At 44.5% G+C, this 13875-nt stretch overlaps 1 protein-coding gene across 1 annotated transcript in view; it reads left to right on the top strand.

The window, feature by feature from the left end:
• Positions 1–13875, top strand: part of CXCL13 (C-X-C motif chemokine ligand 13) — a 57713-nt gene that overhangs the window by 41299 nt on the left and 2539 nt on the right. The window lies entirely within an intron of this gene.

Below are 13875 nucleotides of genomic sequence, written 5' to 3' on the forward strand. Positions count from 1 at the left end.
ACCCGCCTGCTTCAGCATACAGATATACACACACTCAATAAGATGTTCCTGGAGTGATAGGATGTATATGACAGTATAGAGGTGATGTGCTGAAGGGACAGGGGTGAGCAGTGATAGCAATGATAAGCACTTGATAGTAATGTTCAGGAGAGTAGTAGACGGTAATAGGTAGGATGCAGATAGGTTAGTGATCATGTATGGTAATAGGTGGTAAGGACAGCAGATGATATACAGGAGAGACTAACCCAGTGCAAGGATAGATGGTAGTAGACTCAAGAGCTAGCAATCTATGTAACAGTGCAGATGATAGAATTAGTAATGCATAGATAGTATAGTCCTTAATGTGCAGAAGTAGATAGTGTAAGTTTGTTATGGAGGAATCACCTGTGGGGTACTTATCACTAGAAGATTAGTAAGTAGAGGGGTCCGGTAGTGAGGGAGTGATCCGGTAGCGAGATACGGGATCAGTATCGAGGTTCCGGTCTGTTCCAGGTAAAGAGAATAGCTGGAGGCTCCGGCAGCATAAGACAAGGCTTGTAAGCATGCGGTTAGATCAGGTAGCGAGATACAAGATCAGGAAGTGAAGCACAAGGACAGGTAGTGAGATACAAGTCCAGGTAGCGTCAGGCATAGCTGTATACTGGCGGCTTGAACGAACAACCTGAGAGAGAAAGCCGGCGATTGAAATAGCCGCTCAGAGCGGCGCTCAGTGATGATGTCATACGTCTTAAAGGTATATGCGTTCCACCTAACTAAAAAGGTGGGACGCAATATGAAAAGGAAAATGGGCAATAAGGGTACCAAAGGTACCAGAAACTTACAGTACCCCCCCCCCCTTAAGGCCGGCTCCGGAAGTCCTATAGCACTGGTTTCTCCGGGTATTTAGAGTGAAACCTTCATATAAGCCTAGGTGCGTGAACATCAGAAGTATCCAACCAGGTGTCGTCTTGGGGTCCATAGTTCTTCCATCTTATGAGATATTGGAGTCTTCCTCTGTGTATACGAGAATCCAAAATCTCCCTAATCTCAAATTCTTCTCCGCCTTCAACTTGTATTGGAGGTGGAGGCAAGATGGTAGGCCTTATTCCTTGGTTAGGAACATGTGGTTTCAGTAGCGACACATGAAAGATGGGATGTATTCTAAGATCTGCCGGTAAAGTGAGTTGTACTGCAGCTTTTCCAATGAGTTTCTTAATTGGGAAGGGTCCCAGAAATAGAGGTCCAAGCTTTTTGCTAGGGATCTTTAACCTTAAATTCCGTCGATAGCCAAACGAGGTCCCCAATAGCATATTGAGGAGAAGGTCTTCTACGAAGGTCGTAGTACCTTTTTTGTTGACTATGAGCGTGTGAGATGGTAGTATTAAGTAAACCAGTATTGAGTAAACCCAGAGAGTCTTTTATTTGGGTAAGATAATCCGAGGCTACTGGGTTACTTGATGGTAGGATGCGTGGTGGAAGAAGTGTGGGATGAAACCCATAGTTTAAGTAGAACGGACTTTGCTTAGTAGTACTGTGGGTTGCGTTGTTATAAGCAAATTCCGCCAGAGGGAGGAGATCCACCCAATCATCCTGTAGGTATGAGGTGTAGCAACGTAGATATTGTTCGATGCACTGGTTGACTCTTTCAGTCTGTCCGTTGGTCTGAGGGTGGTAAGGAGAAGTGAGCTTTCGCTCAATCCGTAGTATGTGACATAGAGCTTGCCAAAACTTGGAGATGAACTGTGAACCACGGTCCGATAAAAGAGTCTTTGGAATTCCATGTAACTTAAACACATGTTTCATTAGTAATTCCGCTGTTTGCTTAGATGAAGGTAGTCTGCGAATAGAAATGAAATGTGCCATCTTTGTCAGATGGTCCACTGACACTAGAATGGTATTAAATCCTTTGGAAGGTGGTAGTTCTACTATAAAGTCTAAGGACACAACTTCCCATGGAACCTGGGGTATTGGTAGACTGCAGAGTAGACCAGATGGTTTTGTAGTGTCAATTTTGGACCTTGCACAGATGTCACATGAAGAAACTAATTTTTGTACAGACGTCTTCATATCAGGCCACCAAAACTGCCTGGTAAGCAAATTAAGGGTTTTAGTCATACCCATATGTCCTGCCATAGGCACATCATGTGACAATTCCAAGATCTTGGTGCGCATAGTAGGGGGTATGTAGAGTTTGTCGTTGTAGTAGAGGAAGCCTTCTGCATCAGTAGTTAGTTGTGGTGGAGGTGAATCCAATCCTATACTGTGCAAAATCTCTTCCTTCAGGGAACGAACAACACCAATAATACGTTCATAGGGTATTATAGGAATAGAAGGAACTTCAGCGCAGTTATCTTCGGTTAATCGTGATAGCGCATCCGCTTTTTTGTTTTTGTCTGCAGGTGTGTAGGTCACTAGGAAGTTGAATCCTAGGAAGAATAATGACCATCGTACCTGCCGGTGGGAAAGAGTTTTGTTAGTCTGAAGGTATTGAAGATTTTTATGATCTGTATATATGAGTATTGGTAATCGGGTACCTTCAAGTAAATGTCGCCAATTCTCTAGTGCCAGTTTTATGGCAAGCAACTCTTTTTTTTACCCACTGGGTAATTCACCTCTGGGCTGCTTAGTGATTTGGAGAAAAAAGCAACTGGGTGGAGTGGTGAAGTATTAGTTGGTCGTTGGGAGAGAACTGCTCCTACTGCCATGTTTGACGCATCTACCTCCAGAATATATTGGAGGGATGGGTCTGGATGGCGTAGTATGGGAGCAGAAGTAAAGCTTGATTTTAACAAGCGGAAAGCTCCATTTGCTTCTTCTGACCATTTGAATGGTTTCTTTATACTTGTAAGTTGTGTGAGAGGTCTCACAATAGCAGAGAAGTTCTTGATGAACTTCCTATAGAAGTTTGAAAATCCGAGGAATCGCTGTAATGCCTTACGAGTTGTTGGTATAGGCCAATCCAGAATACACAATATCTTGCTCATATCCATCTTGATTCCGGTTTTAGATATGATGTATCCCAGGAATAGTATTTCTTCTTTATGAAATAGGCATTTTTTTAATTTCACGTATAGGTTGTGTGCGAGTAATCTGGATAACACAAGTCTTACATGTTTTATATGTTCAGACAAAGATCGAGAATAGATAAGTATATCGTCCAGATATACCACAACACAGACATCAAGTAAGTCTCTGAAGATGTCATTTATGAATCTTTGAAAAGCTGCGGGAGCATTACACAACCCGAAAGGCATCACAAGATATTCGAATAATCCGTATCTGGTTCTGAATGCTGTCTTCCACTCATCTCCGTCACGGATTCGGATTAGGTTGTATGCCCCTTTTAGGTCCAATTTAGAAAAGTAAGTAGCCCCGCGCACTTGTTCAATGAGTTCAGGAATGAGCGGTAAAGGATAACGATCCTTTATCGTAATGGTATTTAGTTGCCTATAGTCAATAATAGGCCTAAGACTTGAATCCTTATTGCGGACAAAGAAAAGTCCTGCAGCTGTGGAAGAAGTAGAGGGTCTGATGAACCCTTTCGCCAAATTCTCATCCAAGTATTCCTTGAGATGAGAAAGTTCATCCTGTGAAAGAGGATAAACATGGCCGAAAGGCAATTTGCTATTAGGGAGTAGATCGATAGAACAATCATAGTCCCTATGGGGAGGCAACACTTGAGCATTTTTCTCAAGGAAGACTTCGGACAGATCCTGATAGCATAGTGGTGTAATCTCATCTGACACCACAGACAGGATCTTTCCATAAGATGGGAGGTTACACGTGATCTCGCAATAGTGAGAAGGGAAGGTTAGAGTCCGTGTTTTCCAATCTATGGTTGGTTGATGTATGTGTAACCAGGGAAGTCCCAAAATAATGGGAAAATGTGGTGAAGGTAGTACATCAAAAGTGGTGGTCTCCATATGAGACTCGTTAGCAGTGACAAGGAGTGCTTGTGTCTGATTGGTGATTGGACCAGAAGATAACGGAATACCGTTAATGAAACTAACAGAGACAGGTTTAGGTTTTGAAATAATAGGTATTTTATTTAAAGTAACAAAACGTGTATCGATATAGTTCCCACAAGATCCTGTGTCGATCATAGCCTTGGTGGTGATCCTAGTCTGGTCCCACTGCAATGTCAAATGAACAAAGAGGTAGGGATTAGAAAAGGAAGTCATTAATCCCCCTAGTAAGACATGTGAACACTCACCCTCTTTTTTGCGGACAAGGGGACAGATGCTTATCAAATGATCCGGGGATGCGCAGTACATGTAGAGATTTCTGGATCTTCTCCTGGCTCGTTCAGTGGTTGATAAAGGTGGGCGTATGGTTCCTACCTCCATAGGAGTAGGGTCAACGGACGAAATCCGAGAAGGACTGGACAATGGCATTCCCATTTTCTCAGCCTTTCTTTCTCGCAGTCGCCTGTCAATGTTGATACTAAGTTGTATTAAGGCATCTAAAGTGCCAGGTAAATCCGCTCGGGCGAGCTCGTCTTTAACGGCTTCTGACAACCCGAGCCTGAACTGAGTTCGCAGAGATGTATCATTCCACCCTGAATCAAGGGTCCATCTTTTGAACTCTGCTACAAAGTCTTCAACAGGTCTCCTTCCTTGTTTTAAAGCCCTCAATTGGATATCAGCAGTACTCTGCCTATTGGGGTCTTCATATAAGCTAGCGAGTTCCGCTAGGAATAAGGGATAGGAGTTGAGAAGAGGATCATCTTTCTCAAAGAGAGAGTCTGCCCAGGCCCGTGGATCACCCGTTAAATATGAGATAGTGGTACAGACTTTAATTTGATCAGTAGGGTAAGTACGAGGTTTTAGCAAAAAAAGCAATTGACGTGCGTTTTTGAATTCACGAAATTTTTCCCGATCACCTGTAAACACTAGAGGAGGGTTTATTTTAGGTTCAGGGGGCTGAGCAGCAGTAAGCTGTGAAAGACAGGTTATCTGCTGTCTCAGAGTCTGATTTTCATCTTTTACTTCAGTAAGAGCAAGTACTAATGCATTTACTTTTTGTGTTAATTGTATCACTTGAGTGGGTAATTCTGCTGAATCCATTTTTTGGGTTCGTTCAATCTGTAACGCTCCTGCGTTTTTATAGTAAGCTGGATTTGCAGCTGCAGAATCTCCACTCAGTAGTCATGTAGAGATGTGTTGAATTACCAGATCCAACTCTCCAGACTCATCACTGTGGACCCGCCTGCTTCAGCATACAGATATACACACACTCAATAAGATGTTCCTGGAGTGATAGGATGTATATGACAGTATAGAGGTGATGTGCTGAAGGGACAGGGGTGAGCAGTGATAGCAATGATAAGCACTTGATAGTAATGTTCAGGAGAGTAGTAGACGGTAATAGGTAGGATGCAGATAGGTTAGTGATCATGTATGGTAATAGGTGGTAAGGACAGCAGATGATATACAGGAGAGACTAACCCAGTGCAAGGATAGATGGTAGTAGACTCAAGAGCTAGCAATCTATGTAACAGTGCAGATGATAGAATTAGTAATGCATAGATAGTATAGTCCTTAATGTGCAGAAGTAGATAGTGTAAGTTTGTTATGGAGGAATCCCCTGTGGGGTACTTATCACTAGAAGATTAGTAAGTAGAGGGGTCCGGTAGTGAGGGAGTGATCCGGTAGCGAGATACGGGATCAGTATCGAGGTTCCGGTCTGTTCCAGGTAAAGAGAATAGCTGGAGGCTCCGGCAGCATAAGACAAGGCTTGTAAGCATGCGGTTAGATCAGGTAGCGAGATACAAGATCAGGAAGTGAAGCACAAGGACAGGTAGTGAGATACAAGTCCAGGTAGCGTCAGGCATAGCTGTATACTGGCGGCTTGAACGAACAACCTGAGAGAGAAAGCCGGCGATTGAAATAGCCGCTCAGAGCAGCGCTCAGTGATGATGTCATACGGCTTAAAGGTATATGCGTTCCACCTAACTAAAAAGGTGGGACGCAATATGAAAAGGAAAATGGGCAATAAGGGTACCAATGGTACCAGAATCTTACAGAGTGTAGACTTTACAAGAAATAATTTCTTAGCCTTCAAGAGTGTAGAGATGACCATGCCAAAAGAACCAGCAACCAAGAAGCAGGATGGAACACTGGGCCCTTGGGGCAGAAGATACAAGCGATCTGGATGGGCCTACAGAGAGTCTGGCAGGATTGTAAGTATTTCCAAGTACCACATTCTCCGGGGCAAGTTTAGTGCCATGATAAATCAATAAACCTGTGGAGAATAAATCTATCTTGAACCTGTGGAGCAGGCGAGAGAGAATCCAGAAAGGTGGGAAGGCAAATATCAGGTTTAACTGATCCCACAGGGTCATCAGGGCATCGACTGCAAAGGCCTGAGTATTCCTGGACCTGGCTACAAACTTCTCCAATTTGTTGTTAAACCAGGATGCCAGAAGATGCACATCTGGCATCCTCCTGGCATCCTCTGCCTGTGGCAAAGGACTATAAACACATCCCCATATCTAAATGCTGATGAAATGGTCTGCCAGTTTTTCAGGCCTGGGATTGGGACGGAACACAAGGCCAAATATGTTGTTCTGTCCCAAAGAGATTTGGGTCCACTTTGTTTAGAGCAGCACATTTTTTTGTGCCTCCTTGATGGCTGTGAGCCATGGCATTGTCTACCTGGATTTTCATTAGGTTTCCTCCCAAAAGTGCAGCATTGAAATGACACCTGAAGACAGACTTCCTCCAGAGACCAAGTCCCCTGCACCGAAACAGCTTCCAGAACTGCACCCCAGCTGACAGGTTGGCATCCATTTTGAGAACTTTTAACAAGTTTTAGAAAGGGTTTCCCTAATATGCAGCTCTGGGTTGGAAATTCACCACGCTAGGGAGAGTCTGGCCTTGAGGGTTAAACACATGGGGTAGTCCAAAAAGCAGGTCTGTTGGTCTCACTGACAGAATGTTCAGTTGACACAGTCTGCAGTCAAATTTGGCATACTTTAAGAGGCAACCATTAGACCTATGACCCTCATGTAGGCACAAGTGAAGGGCTTCCCATGGGCTTGGAGCCCAATCATGGGGGTGGAGGGACAGAAGTTTGTTCTGAGTGTAGACAGGGCCATGCCTAATGTCAAGCTCAGGTACTCCAAGCCAGACTTCTGACTTCTGATTGTGGATCCAACCGAAACTCTGCTGAGTCTGCACTGTCTGCTGGGTGTGGGCTAACAGGGATAGGAAGGTTTGGTACTTTACCAGGAGATGAGCCAGGTAACCCACAGAAAGAATCCCCTGGGAACAAAGCAAAGCCAAAACCAGGGCAGGCACTTTGAAAGTCATGTAAAAGCAACAAATTGGTAATGTTGACTGCCCACTTTGAAATACAGATAGCACTGATAAGGTGGAAAGATTACATTTTTGTATCCATAGAAACAAGTTGAGTCTTCAGAACCAAAATGGGCCGAACTCCTTTACTCAGTTTGAGAACCATAAATCATTTTGAGTAGAAGCCTAGAAAGCGTTCTTCTCTTGATACAGGGGTAATGACCCCTTGGGACAAGAGCTGCTGGACAGCAGAAAGCAAATTCGCCCACTATAACAGGGAGAGAGGCATTACCTTGGGAGAAGGCAGAGTGTGAAACTCCAGTATGTAGGCCCTGGAAATGCACTCTGGACCAAGGTGTCAAATATTCTGGGGCGAGGAGGACAAGTTGGCCAACAGACATCTCCCCACTGTGAGAAGTAGGGCGTCCCTTATGTCAGTGTGTCAGCTAATTGGTTCATGCAACAGTGCCTGTGGATAAAAGAGTTTGACTGTAACCCAAGACATCTATTAAGATGGATCTAGGATATCAAGCCATGAGTTTAGCCAAGACAGCAATGGTGTGTCAGACTGCAATTGAAGCAACCACAGATTGTATTGACAGGGCCCACCAGAGAAAAGACAACCTCTAAAATGAGCATCTCATTCTCTGTCTACTGGGGCCTTGAACATAGTATTATCCATCACAAGGGCCTCAGGTGTCTTGTTAAGACAACATAGAATCTACAACAGGCACTGCACCGTTTGTCAATAGAATACTACTTTTAAGAGGTGAAAAAAAATCCCCATAGAAGACAGGCTCTACAGGAAATATATTTTCCGGTTTAGTCAATTTAAGCAATCCCATGCTGGATACCTTGGGGGGGAGCAGACCAATGTTGCTGTAATGCCAAGCAGGAGCACACAGCATCAATAGGGTTGGCTAATGTATCCTTAGGCTATGTTCACATCTTGGCATTGCTATTACAGGCGTTTTTATGGGCGTTTTTGCAGGCGTTTTTAGATTGACTAGAGACCAATGGAAAACGCCTGTAATCTGCCCAAAAAGAAGCTCATGTACTTTTTTGAGCGTTGGGCGTTTTGCTCACGGCGTCAAAGCGATCAGATGTGAACAGGGGCCATTGAAATGAATAGGATTTGTCTTGTTGGGCGTTTTGAGAGCTGATCCTAGAGCAGAAAAAAGCACCCAAAACGCCTACATGTGAACGTAGCCTTAAGGTTGGATGAAATCTCTGCTACATGAGGGTCATCCTATTCCAATTCCTCTGAGGTAGAGGGATCATCTTCAGCTACCACCCCCTCCTCAGGTAACTGACTCATAATTGTGAAACAGTCTGAATATCATAAAAATTCCAAGATCCCCACCTGGTACAGAACTGCTCAATAAATCCCAGTGCATTTGACAATGAAATGCACACCAATAAAAATGTGACAAGAATGCTCAATCAATGTGTACATACAAAACAGTGAGGTATTGTGTCTATAAATTACATAAACATAAAAAACTGCATAGTGTTCATATAAAACATGTAGAGCATTATTCTATTTCCATATCCAAAATGTCCGACCAGTGTATTGATAAATCAACTAAACATACAAGTCCTCTGTGCTCCCTTCACCACACTCTTGGAGTTGCACCCACCCAATGAGTTTGCCCTTCTTATTACAGAATAGGCAGACACAGCTTGTGTAAACACAGCCTAGATAAGGGATCCATTATGAAGCTCCTGGAATGATTCTCCTCCACTCGCCTTGTGATATGCAAGCCATAAAAAAAACTCACAGTGTGATAATGTTTTAATACAATTTTATTAAGAACATACTGTAGGTATCATACTCACATAATGATGAAAGACTGTAGGCAAAACACACGATGTGTAAACACTGCACTTGTGCAGCAAAAACAGCACTCGGTCATTTAAACCATCCTGGGGTGTTACCTCCTATCCAGAGAGTGGCCTGAACTTTTTAGAAGGCCTTTAACGGAAAAAAGAAAAAATTCATTATTAGAAACAAAGATTGAGGAGCTAAAAAAACAGATTGAAATCTTTTAAGGAATCCCCTGAATACAAAGATCTTGAGGAGGGTCTACAGAGAAAATGAAAGAGATAAAATTAGAGAAAATAAAGGGGTGGAGCCGAACAGTCAGCTGAGTTGGATTGTGAATGCACTTCATCTCTGTGAGCTATTAGGAGTGCGGTGACCAGCGGGTGTCTGAGTCTCATCCAGGGAGCTGTTTTGCTGCACAGGTGTGTGGGGTTTACACATCTTGTGTTTTGCCTATAGTCTTTTATCGTTATGAGAGTATGCTACACAGAGCAAGAATAATGGAGGGAGGCAGAAGGGACAGCTGCCCCAGGCGCTTGTATCATGTGAGATGGGAGGAGAGTTTATGCCACTAAAAGCTGACAGGAGTAGTGACAGCAGCAGCACTACTTTTTTAGTACTGGAAGAGATAAGCCAAATCTGGAGATGGAGAGTCGGAAGGAAATGCAGGCTGTGCTCTCTCCCCTCCAGCTCTGTGCTCCTGCCACTGCAGCTCTCCTGCTCGGGACTGTGCAGGGTTTGTTTACCCGCCCCATCTCCTCCCAGCAAAGAATGTGGGTGTGGGGGGAAGCTAATCATATTAAGTCCTTATTCGACAGTCAATGGGGTTCCCGAGCCGTGATCCCACACCCCTGAAGTAGCGGCATCTCTCTCTACCAGCTGCTTGTCAAATGTATTTGAAGTCAGCTTCCCATAGGCTCCTCCTTAACTCTGTGTTAAGATGCGGAGAAGCCTGGGAGGAAGGACATCCCACAGCCTTCTTTGGCATGGGAATTGTGCTGGAAAGGCGATTTTAAGGGGGATTTGGGGAGAGAGAGGGGCACGTGTGCGATCCCAGCTATCTATGACCATAAGGCCTGAAATTCTGCCCATGAAATCTGACATTGTTGAACAAAATTCCTCTGCACAAAGCCTGGATGGCAGACTGGGCAAGAGGACGGCAGAGAGTAAGTGTGGGGGGCACAGTGAGAGCAAAGAGTACTAGTGGACTGAGTAGATAAATTACTACCCCTGTTGAAGCCAAGTGCTGAGAATAAGCTAGCAAGTCCATCTGACCCTTTCCCTTACAGTTGTAATCTACCATGCTTGTGAAAATATTGTCCTCAGTGGGTACTTGTGACCTGAGGGAAGGCCTCAGTGCCAAACACTTGGAAGCTGCAGTGCAACCAGGTAGTGCAGAGAAACTGCTGTACTCTGCAACTGACAGAGGCTCCTGGCTCTCCTCCATTGGAGAAGTACAGTCAGAAGAGGAAGAGACAGGGCCTGGGAGGCTGCGCAAGCACATTAAGGCTGGCCATACATTATGCAATCTTCCTTTAGATTTACCAAAACCTTATATGAGGTCAATCCTAAACACTTTCAATTTGTATGCAATCGGGCAGACCCTTGCACTACATAGTTGTAGATAATTCTAAAGGAAATTGAATAAGAAAATATAGTATAATATATGGCCAGCTTAAGTGCTACAAAGGGAAGGTAGTGCCAGGTACAGGTGTACCAATAAAAAGAAATGGCGCCAAAATAAATATTGGATCTGTGCTCTCAGCAGCAACTGTCCGAAGTGTGTTTGCTGACCCGCATATAACCCAAGGAGGCTTATGAGAAAGGCAAACTGGACATGGATGTTTAAAGGCCTTTGCACACTACTCACCGCAAAGGTTTCTGCAGGTAGGATTAAGAGGGAAACCTAACCCATCATGGCTTCAGAAGTATTCAGGTGTAAGAGAAAAGTTTGTTGGGCGCTTCTGCTAGGAGATGGGTCTCTAATGTAGAGAGTCTAGGTAAGAGAGAGGCAACCAGACTGATGGACGGGGTGCACTGGTGCACCGCGCTAACACTGAGGGCAGCTCTTGAAGGCAGAAGCAAAATCCCACTGGCAGATAAAGAAAGGAAACAAGGCGCTGCTGAGTGTAGCCAATGTGACTTTAACAACAAAAGCATAGGCTTACATGAGGGATGGTATATGTCCTCGTAGCTCTAGGTTCCCTTCCTGGTCCGCGGTATTCCCAACCTCTAGCTAACTGGCAGCAGGGAGATGACACTGCAGGGAAGACCTATCGGAGGGGGTAGGTCAGACCGAGACAGCGATGGAACCAATCGGTCTGAGGAAGGAGCACTTCTGCGCATGCTCTGAAACGCATTACCCCCCCTTCACGTCATCGCGCCTGTGCGGTCCACCAGCAAGGCAAGCGTTCCATCGCTGCCTCGGTCTGACCTACCCCCTCCGATTGGTATTCCCTGCAGTGTCATCTCCCTGCAGCCGTTCAGCTAGAGGACGGGAATACCGTGGACCAGGAAGGGACCCCAGAGCTACGAGGACATATACCATCCCTCATGTAAGCCTATGCTTTTGTTATGAAATAAAGTCCCATCGGCTACACTCAGTGGCGCCTTGTTTCCTTCCTTCCTTCCTCAAAAGTATTCAGGGACAGGGCTCTGCTGCTAGCAGACATCAGCCCTTGCCATGTAAGAGCATACTGCAGCTGAATCCACACACTGCTTGTGCCAAGGAGAGTAGGATCCAGTACATGTCAACAATACAAACTGGCCTGGCTACTTCAATTCGGTGGGGTCCGGGTACAGTCCCCAAAATCTCTGCTGATTAGTCAAGCAATCCAAAACTGCAATGTAGTGTAATGGCTGTTGAGCAGCAGAAATCTTGGTAGAAGAAAACCTCTTCAGAGTGAGAAATCTCAATAAGAAAAAGATGCACTTCTCAGAGTAGAGAGAAGCCCATTACCTAAAGACACTAGCAAAAAGCTAGCTAGGAGTGGGAAGGGGTTTGAGATAAGGGATATCCCTGCAGCCATCACCATTGTCAAATCACCTAAAGGTAGCTGCATAAAATCCATTGGTAATGACAACCGATCCTGTGTCCTATACCAGTGTTTCTCAACCTTTTTTTCAGTCAAGGCACCCTATAGTTCTCATTCATACCAGGAGGTGCATTTTTAATAGGTTGCTTTCTGCTTGCGAAAACACATAAAAAAGGTGCTGACATTTTTAAAACCACACCAAAATGCATGGTACAGTAGTACCCATGCGTTTTAGCAGGCACCAATGTAGACGCATTTGCAAGATGCATGGGGGTGCCATTAAGCAGTAATTGCACCTGCATGCTTCTGCAAAAGGCAGCACATTTGTGTGGTGTGGGAAAACACGCAATTTTGCACTCGTTACTGCACGCACCTAAAATGTAGTTTGTAATAGTAAATGAGTGGTCTGTAGGTTGTAAATTCACCCTTCCAAATCACCTTTCCTAGCACAAAACCTTGCATCTCACCACTACAGGATTACAGATAGCAGTAGAGAGCCAGGAGGAGGTGTGGGCTGTGCTGTATCCCCCCCCCCCCCCCCCCCACAATCCAGCTCCTCTCCCTCCTGTCTCAATTAATACAGAACACTCTCAAAGGAGAGTGGGGGTGGAAATCAAGCACTGTTCAACTCTGTCCTGAGAGCGATCCTGTGCACAATCCGCACCTCCTTCTCTCTGCTGCTATCTGTACTATTGCCCACAACCCAGAAAGCTGTGTGGGCTGCCCAACCTGTCCTTATTAACCAATATAGTACAGTAAAACCTTGGTTTGAGAGTAACTTGGTTTAAGAGCGCTTTGCAAGACAAGCAAAATTTTCAAATAAATTTTGACTTGATATACAAGCGATGTCTTGATATACAAGTAGCCTCAAGTCACAGCTGAGTATAAAAGAGAAGAGAGGCGCCTCTAAGTGTAGCAATATGGTTACATTTAATGAAGGTACAACTTTTAGCAATTCACATGGTTGATGAATGGAACAGGCACATCTAAGGATTCAGGCATCCGGGGTAAAGCTGTCCACATAGACCATCCTCCACACCAACATCTACGTCATCCCTTCCATGCTGCCCCTCGCTTTCAGATCTCTTTACTGCAGGGTGGTCTTCCCGGTCAGGATTACAGACTGGCAGCTGGCGGTGCAGAAAATAGTCTATGTGGACAGCTTTACCCTGGATGCCTGCATACTTAGATGTGCCTGTTTTATTCATCAACCATGTGAGTTGCTACTTGTTGTACCTTCATTAAATGGAACCATATTGCTACACTTAGAGGCGCCTCTCTTCTCTTTGATACTCTATAGCTCCTGCTGGATTTTGCTTCTAATCCCCTTATGGAAGTGGCTATTTGTGGATGGACATTTTATGCAACCTATCGCAATGCTATAATCTTTTTATATGGACTATAAACTGAAGGACTTATGAATAAATGGTTGTGGAACGAATCATTTGAGTTTCCATTATTTCTTATGGGGAAATGCGCTTTGATATAAGAGTGCTTTGGATAACAAGCATGCTTCCGGAACGAATTATGCTCGCAATCCAAGGTTTTACTGTAATTGGTTGTTAGGACACGAGCAGGCGGCCGGCCTGCACAGCTTTCCGTTTTGCTTGCTTTCCCAACACGATTGGGGAAGTTTTAAATCCTTTTGTCGCAGCACCCCGGTTGAGAAATACTGTCCTATACTATACCAATAAGAATAGTACTTGACAGCACACTATCAGTTATAGGAAATACACCA

This window comes from Pelophylax lessonae (assembly GCF_965119305.1).
Source record: "Pelophylax lessonae genome assembly, chromosome: 1".
Lineage (NCBI taxonomy): Eukaryota > Metazoa > Chordata > Amphibia > Anura > Ranidae > Pelophylax > Pelophylax lessonae.